This window comes from Lactuca virosa, chromosome 6 (genome assembly GCF_052849685.1).
Source record: "Lactuca virosa cultivar CGN04683 chromosome 6, Lactuca_virosa_CGN04683_v6, whole genome shotgun sequence".
NCBI classification, from domain to species: Eukaryota; Viridiplantae; Streptophyta; class Magnoliopsida; order Asterales; family Asteraceae; genus Lactuca; species Lactuca virosa.
The window spans coordinates 158060432-158068752 of record NC_136431.1 but is presented as its reverse complement, the minus strand read 5'-3'; the positions used below and the strand labels follow the sequence as shown (position 1 = coordinate 158068752).

Genomic DNA, 8321 nt, shown 5'->3' with positions numbered 1-8321 from the left:
TCACTCATTTCAGGTGAGTTCATACCCCTTAATCAAACTTTTTAAATGATTTTAAATGCTTTTATTTGGGGGAATACAAGTTGAACTATAAAGTTATTATATCAATCACGGGTGATTAATAACTGTATAACAAAAAGATTTCTGCATGTTAAACTGTTTTATCCAGCTAAAGGTTTCCAAATTTTGTTTTCAAATCTCTTTTAATGTACCAAAATCTCTTTTAAATTACCAAGCTTTTATCAAAGTCTTTTAAACTTATATTCTTGATAGATCCATGTCTATATAGATATAGATATATAAGTAGGGTTTGAAGGACTTAGGACTGATAGCCCGCTTTATTTCCTGTTCCTCGTTTGGTTGTGGACGTAGAGCATCTGATTATTTGTCTGAGTGTCGTTGAAGTCCTAGTTATATATTATGTATATCTGGTTAGATGTTAATACTCTTATTCCAGTTCTACACCTTTGGGTAGCAAAGGCATCTAGATAACCCCTCGAGTAAACTATAATAGGTATAGTTTAGAAACCGACCATAACTTTCACGAAGGAGAACTTAGTTATATCTATATTCTAAACACTTGTACTTTTAGTAAAAAGAAAGGTATATAGAAATCAAAACACGAGATACATCCTTATGACACGGATTTCACCGTTGTCGAGCGGTAACCAGTGTCTGCTGGAGGGAGCGGGCACTGTGTGTATAGATCTATACGGGACAGACACTCCCACATCCCGACTGCTAGCTACAGTCCCGGCCGACCAAGCGAAGGGGTGACAAATGTCACATTCATTCCGACGCCAGCAGGTCGTCAAGTTTACATCCGTCAATCAGTATGGTTACGAGTATCTTTACATTTACCTTATAATTCATGGCTTTAAGGTAATCAGTATTATCATGGTATTTTCTACATATGAAACCATCATAATATATTTTCCTAGTTATACACTAGGCCTCATATTAAACCTTTAAACTGACCTACTTAGGATTAAAGGTTAACTTAGAGTCTCCGAGGCGTATTGTTCACTCAATACCGCCTGGAGTCTGTATTTCATTCACTTAGACTCTCCGAGGCGTATTGTTCACTTAATACCGCCTGGAGTCTATACTTCATTCCTTTAGACTCTCCAAGGCGTATGGTTCATTCGATACCACCTGGAGTCTATGTTTTATTCACTTTTAGTCAGCAGCGCTACTGTTGAGGTAAAATAGTATTTTCCCTATTACTTTTGCTTGTGATCTTCTCACATATTCCTTAAAGTATAAACTATATTTTGATAATAATAGTTACCTTTGGGGAAATTACTCCTTAAACATAAAACAATTGGGTCTTGGTAGAAGACTACTTTTATTAGAAAATATAGGATTTTCTAGAAAGAATTCTAATACTCTGTAAACTCAAATCACCGTTATCTAGTGAGTTTATTTTGAAGAAAAACATGTATTTATACCAATGTCATTAAATACTTATGAGCTCACTAGCATTAAAATGTTGATACTCGCTTTCAAAATAACTTGTATTCTCAGGTTATCAGTAGACAGGTACACTCCGGGAGCTTTTGCGAAGACAGCCTAGTACCAAGCTGCAGTTTATGTTATATTCCTATATCTACTTTTGATGTTATTGTTAAATGTAACCTATGTAAAATTATTACTATTAATGCAATGGTTGTTGTACTTTGATTTCTATACTACATATGTTGTGATACTTGACATGACATCCTCCACCCCATAACGTTTCCGCCGTTCTGGTTTTGTGGTGTGACATTACATGGTCTGGATCAGTGAAAGCTTGCATACTGAAGTCATTTCCCACTGGATAGCAGAGACCTAACGCCTTACTCCCGCTGAGATATCTAAAAATATGCTTGACTGCGGTCAAGTGTGATACTTTTGGATCAGCCTGGTATCAAGCACATAATCTTGTGGTGAAGACTATATCTGGTCTACTTGCAGTGAGGTACATCAATGAACTTATCATTCCTCGGTGTATCTTTTGATCAATTAACTATCCGGTAGGGTCAGCTGAGATATTGTACCCGATGGACATGGGGACCTTTTCCGAGGAGCAGTTGTCCATTGAGAATTTCTTCAACAGTTCAGTAGTATACTTTTCTTGATGGATGAAAATTCATTGAGGAACCTGCATGACCTGAATACGTAGAAAGAAATTAATCTCTCTATTCATGCTCATTTGGAATTTGTTGGTCATAAGCTTAGCAAAGGCATCCACCATTCCTTTGATTAGTTGAACTGAGGTTAATATCATCCACGTAGATTTGCACGAGCATTAAATGTTTGTAATTTACTCGTCTGAAAAGTGTATGGTCTATTACACCTCATTTGTATGCAGAGTTTATAAGAAACTCTAAAAGAGTTTCATACCAAGCTCTTCGCGCCTATTTTAAACCGTAGACAGCTTCCTCCAGAATATAGCAATGGTTGGGAAAATCAAAATTTTCAAAGCCTGGAGGTTGTTGTAAATACACTTCTTCTTTCAATTCGCCATTGAGGAATGCAATTTTCACATCTATTTGACGGACTTTGATGTTCTTATGTGCCGCATACGCGAGAAAAATACGTATGGCTTCCATCCTTGCTACCGGAGCATATGTTTCATCATAGTGAACTCCTTCTAGTTGAGTATACCCTTTGGCAACCAAACGAGATTTATTGTGGATCACAACACCGATTCATCCAGTTTGTTCTTGTAGACCCATCAGGTTCCAACTCCAGTATGACATTTGAGCTTCGGTACAAGTTTACAAACCTTGTTTCTTTCAAACACTGCCAGTTCTTCTTGCATTGCAATAATCCAATCAGGCTCTAGAAGTGCTTCTTTCATGGTTCTGGGCTCGATTGATGACATAAAATATGCATAGTGATAATGATTAGTTAAATCTGAAGAAGAACGAGTTTGTATACTTGTAGATGGATTTCCGATGATTTGGTCACGTGGGTGGTCTTTCATCTAGATATGTAGGCGATATTGGTGATGTTCAGCACTTGCATTGGAGGGAATGTCCTCTACTTCAGAGGAGTCTTTGGGTCTATTTGTTGATGGTTGTTCCCCCTTGATTTGAGAACATCCTACATATAAGTATTGAACTGCTGGGATTAGTTCAGCAGCTGAAGATGAAGGTTCCCCCTGAATTGGTGATGGTTCCCCCTGAACCGATGATGGTTCCCCATTAAACGATGAGTGATGTACTATTCTTGGATCCCCTTCGGTATCAATGTTTTCAACTTCTTCGTCCTCGGAATCTTTAGAGGCAGTTGATTGATTGGTCACTTCGTAGACAGGTACTGGAGATACATCTTCAAGTACTGAAACCTCGATGGTTAGGATTTCCAAATAACTTGAGCTTTTCCCCTCAACCGACGAGGTGTAAGTATTGAATTAAGTTCCTTCAGAAATGGTTGGTGCAGATACCTCTGAGTGATGTTGTTGTGCTACCGGGGACACCAGTATCTCTGAAAGATATGAAGTTTCTGGGACTTCAAAGAAATCATCATAGTTAACTTTAACTATGTTTAAGGGTCCCGAAGAAGGTGGAATGTCATTTTCCATGATGAACTTTGTTTCTTTATTAGGAGCAGTTCTACAGACATAATATTCATTGAATTTGACATCGAAGCTTTCAACTATTAGTCTTGTTCTCCTGATAAGAACACGATATTCAACCTTGTTATTTGAGTAACCCAAAAAGATTCCTTCATTAGATTCGGGTGCAAATTTTTTGAGATGATCCATGTTGTTGACCACGAAACACCTTCAACAAAAAATATGAAAGAAACGTACATTGTGTTTTCTATTGTTCAGACCTTCATATGGTGTTTTTTTTGAGACGTTTGCAAATGATACTTCGATTTTAACAAAACATGTTGTTGCCACTACTTCAGTCCAAAATAGAGAGCTAAGTTAGCAAAGTTGAGCATTGATCTAGCAGCTTCAACCAACGTTTTGTTCCTCCTCTCCACTACTCCATTCTGATGCGGTGTGTATGGTGCTGAAAAGTTGTGGCTGATTCCTTTGGATACTAAAAAGCTACTCAAAAGATGATTGGTGAACTCGGTGCCATTGTCACTTCTTATTCTTTTAACTGGAAGTTTGATCTGTAGCTCTATCAATTTGATGAAATGGATTAGAATCTACGGTGTGTCTGACTTTAGTCTTAGAAAGAAGACCCAAGTAAAACTAGTGTAGTCATCAACTATAATCATAATTTATTTTTTTGTGATGAAGACTAGCTACAGTTAAAGGATCGCATAGGTCTATATTAAGGAGTTCCAGAGGTTCAACAATTGAAGAATCAATTATCAGAGCATGGCTTCCTTTGGATTATTTACCACAATCACACGCTGGACACACATTATCATTGTTAAGTTTCAGAATTGGCAGTCCTCGGACTAGGTCTCCGGTCACTAAATTGTTGATGTATATGAAGTTGAGACATGGAAGTTTCTGATGCCACAACCAACTGACCTCGACAATTGCCTTCGACAAGAACACATAGCGATGGTTTGCCATTGATTAGAGGAATATCTAGTGGGTACATTGTTCCTTCAGCTTTGGACTGGATCAAATACTTCACTCTATCATTCGTCATGAGGTAACAATACTCGTTATCAAACTCTACACAATGACCTGCTTTACACAATTGACCAACACTGATCAAATTGTGTTTTAAACCCTCTACATAAGCTACTCGTTGAATGGAGAAGCTTCCCTTAGTCAACACAACATATCCCCTTATGTTCCCATTTGCATTATTCCTGAAGGTGAAGTGCCCCCCACCAATGACTGACCCGAAGTCGCGAAGGTAGTCTAACTTTCCTATCACGTGCAAGGAGCTCGCACTATCAATCAACCATTCTTCTTCATGGTCCTCCTCGCACATAGCCCGCATCATCAATTGATTAATTTGGGCACCCAAACTAGTTTGGGACCCATAGTAACATAGGAAACATTCCTATTAAGTGTATTCATGTGGGAATGATGAAGAGATTTTTCTCTCCATATCTGTTTGTGTCCATAATGTTTCATGTTCTTTTGGATATTTTGAGTTGGGATTTGACGTGTCCTTTTTTCCAATGGATAGAAGCCAAAAGTGATTTTCTTTTCATTGACCCATAAAACGTACTTGGTCAATTGTATGGGGGCTAAGTTTTGGTTCTTTTGCCTAGTCCTTAGCTTGTGCCTCACTAAAGAGTCTATTACATTTGATGATGAATTGCGAAGGGACCTAAACATAGGTGTTGACTTCCTAATGGGTTGATGTGATTTTAAAATGTTTGGAGTGTGCAAAATACCCTTCATCTTTTATTCTTTTAAGGAAGTTTGTAACAAACACTTGACCTTGTTTTGTTTGGGTCCAATCTTGTTGATTTCGAAAGACTTAGCCACTGTACATGCTTGTTGACAAGGTCCATCGACTATATTGTCATTTTGAAAAGTTTTTGCAGTGGTGGATTTGTCCAAATTCCTTTTGTTTGAAAATTTGGCCTGAGTTTTGAAAGATTTATGTTTTTGATTCAACTTCCTGCCTTTTAATTCGGGATCTGACTTCATTTTTCAAAGCCATTTTTGCCTCAAATTCACTTTCCTTATCAACCAAGGAGGCTTCCAGGAGCTTCCTTGATCAAATTTTGAACAATTACACTCTAACCCTTAGACCTGTTAACTAATTATAATTAATCAAGAACAATTAATTATATTAACATTGATTAATTCTTAATTAATTACTTCTACTTCTAATTAATATATTAATCCAATAATATATTAATAAATTATTTATCTCTCTCTTAATATCAATCCATGCCATTTCTCGGTTATGAGGGCAACCCAAAAGGGAATTTAATATTATTCATTCAATATACCAATTTAGTTAAGACCTTAGACACCTAAGTCCAATAAAACATTCCATAATTGAATGCAAAGAAACATGTAATGTTCTTTTGAGTTCCAAAAGGAAAGGAGAGATGTATCCATTGGACATAAATCCTTTTGAAGGAAAACCATCTATTTGTTTGCTTATGGAAGGAAATTTTGATGATAGTTGGTTATGGCATAGAATGCCCTTGCATCTTAACTTCAAATAAATCATCAAACTAGTTTTGGGTGATGTTGTGCGAGGAATTTCGTTGCTGAAATATGATTAAGATCATTTGTGTGTTGCATGCAAAATAGGAAATCAAAGTCGGAAGATTCATTCATCTATCATGAATACCAAGATTTTCGAACTTCTTGAACTACTTCACATTGATTTATGTGGTCCGTATTTAATTGAGAGCATCGGTAATAATAATTATATAGTTGTTATTGTTAATGATTTTTCTTGATTTACGTGGGTTTTCTTTCTTAAACAAAAATCTAAAACGACATAGAGATGATTAACTTTGTGAAACAAGTTGAGCTGCAAATAGGAAAGCCCATAAGGAAGATTCGGAGTGATAACGAAACTAATTTCATAAATCAAGTATTTGAAGAATTTTTGACAAACAAAGGAATCAGCCATAATTTTTCATTTCCTTATACTCCTCAACAAAAAGGTGTTGTTTAAATGTGAAACCGATCTCTCTGTGAAGTTGCGAGAACAATGCTCTCTTTTGTGAATTCACCATTTTATTTCTGGGTTGGTGCAAGTGGAACTACATGCTTTACTCAAAATAGATCTTACATTAATAAGAGTTTTTTGATTACTGCTTATGAGATAATAAATAAACATAAACCGAATGAAATTTCTTACATGTATTTGGTTCTAGTTGTTTTATTTATAATTCAAAGGAGCAACAGAACAAATTTGATGTGAAAGTTGATGAGGATATTTTTTTGGGATATTCTTTGACTTCAAAAGCTTGTAGAGTTCTCAACATGAAGTCTAAGAAGAATGAGGGAAGTTACTATGTTACTTTTGATGATAATTACATAAAATCTTTTCAGAAAAAAGTTTGACAATGCTAAGAAATCTTTCCCTCTTCATGTTCCAAAATGATTCCACTCGTGAGATTTGATGATGATTTCTTGGATTTCCTTTATGATCCTAATATCATAATTTATTCTGAGTCAAAAGCAGCTTATAATCAAGGTGGTGAGTTGATGAAGCCATAAATGATATTGAAATCGAGTAAGATTTTTCAATTACTTACATATCTACAAGTGCTCTGGTTGAGGGGGTGTGAAGAAACTCTGAGTGTACAACCATGAAAAACTGTACCTACGTTTGATACATATCCAATTGATAGTACTCAAGTTTAGTGGAGAATTCTCTAAATAATGCTCAAATCGATGGGGAAAATCAGGAAATTAGAGACAATGGTGGTTGTTCAGAATCTGAAGAAGTTTATTGTGAAGTTATTCCTAAATATGATTCCAATTATCCTTCATTATCATGTGGAAAAATGATCATCCACGGTCACAAGTGATAGGAGAAACATTAACGAGTGTTCTCACTCAGGCTCAACAAAGGGAGAAACAGACTTTTCTGAATACATATCAAGAATTTTGCATGTTTATCTCAAAAATTACACGAACAACAGTAAATATTGTAAATGATCATTCATATTAGGTACAATCAATGCAAGCAGAGCTTAGTGAATTTGAAAGAAACAAGGTTTTGAGATTAATTCCAACACCTCTAGATGCCTCTCCTATCGGTATCATATGGGTCACATACTTTGAGCTGAAGGGTCACATACTCGCCCAACTGAAGGACATCCCATTCTACGAGAAAGATCACGAAAATGAATGTAAGCATATTGTCGAGGTCAACGACATACCCAACTACTTCAACATTCCAAATGTGCCACGCGAGACTGTGCTACCTAGGGTCTACTGGCAATATTCAAGGGTATCGCGATGGATTGGTTGAAGGAACTCCCTCCAGGATCAATAACCACATGGCCAAAGATGCGTGAAAAGTTTATTCAACAGTTTTGCTCCCCCCCCCCCCCCCCCGAAAGTCTCAAAGTTAAAGAAAGCAATTGCCAATTTTGAACAACAAGGCGGCGAATCACTTTATGAAGCATGGGAGAGATACACAAGTTTGTTGAGAAATTGTCCCCAGAATGACCTCAATGTGCAACAGGCTGTCTCCATTTTCTATGATGGGGTAAATGTGACAACCATGCTGCTCATTGACTCCCAAAGACCACTCACGGAGAATGCACCAACTGTAATAAAGGGGTTGATTGACGAATTCTCTAAACACTCAAGAGAATATCATAATCCGCAAAATGACACGACTCCATGGACGGTGAATGTAGCTTCAAATGATATGGTAGTGGTAATAGCCAAATTGGAGAGCATGGATCGTAGGATGACA

At 36.7% G+C, this 8321-nt stretch overlaps 1 non-coding gene across 1 annotated transcript; it reads right to left on the bottom strand.

Annotated features, from left to right (window-relative positions):
- Positions 1–7964: 7964 nt before the first annotated feature.
- On the bottom strand, positions 7965–8071 carry LOC145123181 (small nucleolar RNA R71). Its single transcript, XR_013715052.1, has one exon. It is a non-coding gene; the product is annotated as a small nucleolar RNA R71 (small nucleolar RNA).
- Between the last annotated feature and the right edge of the window lie 250 nt (positions 8072–8321).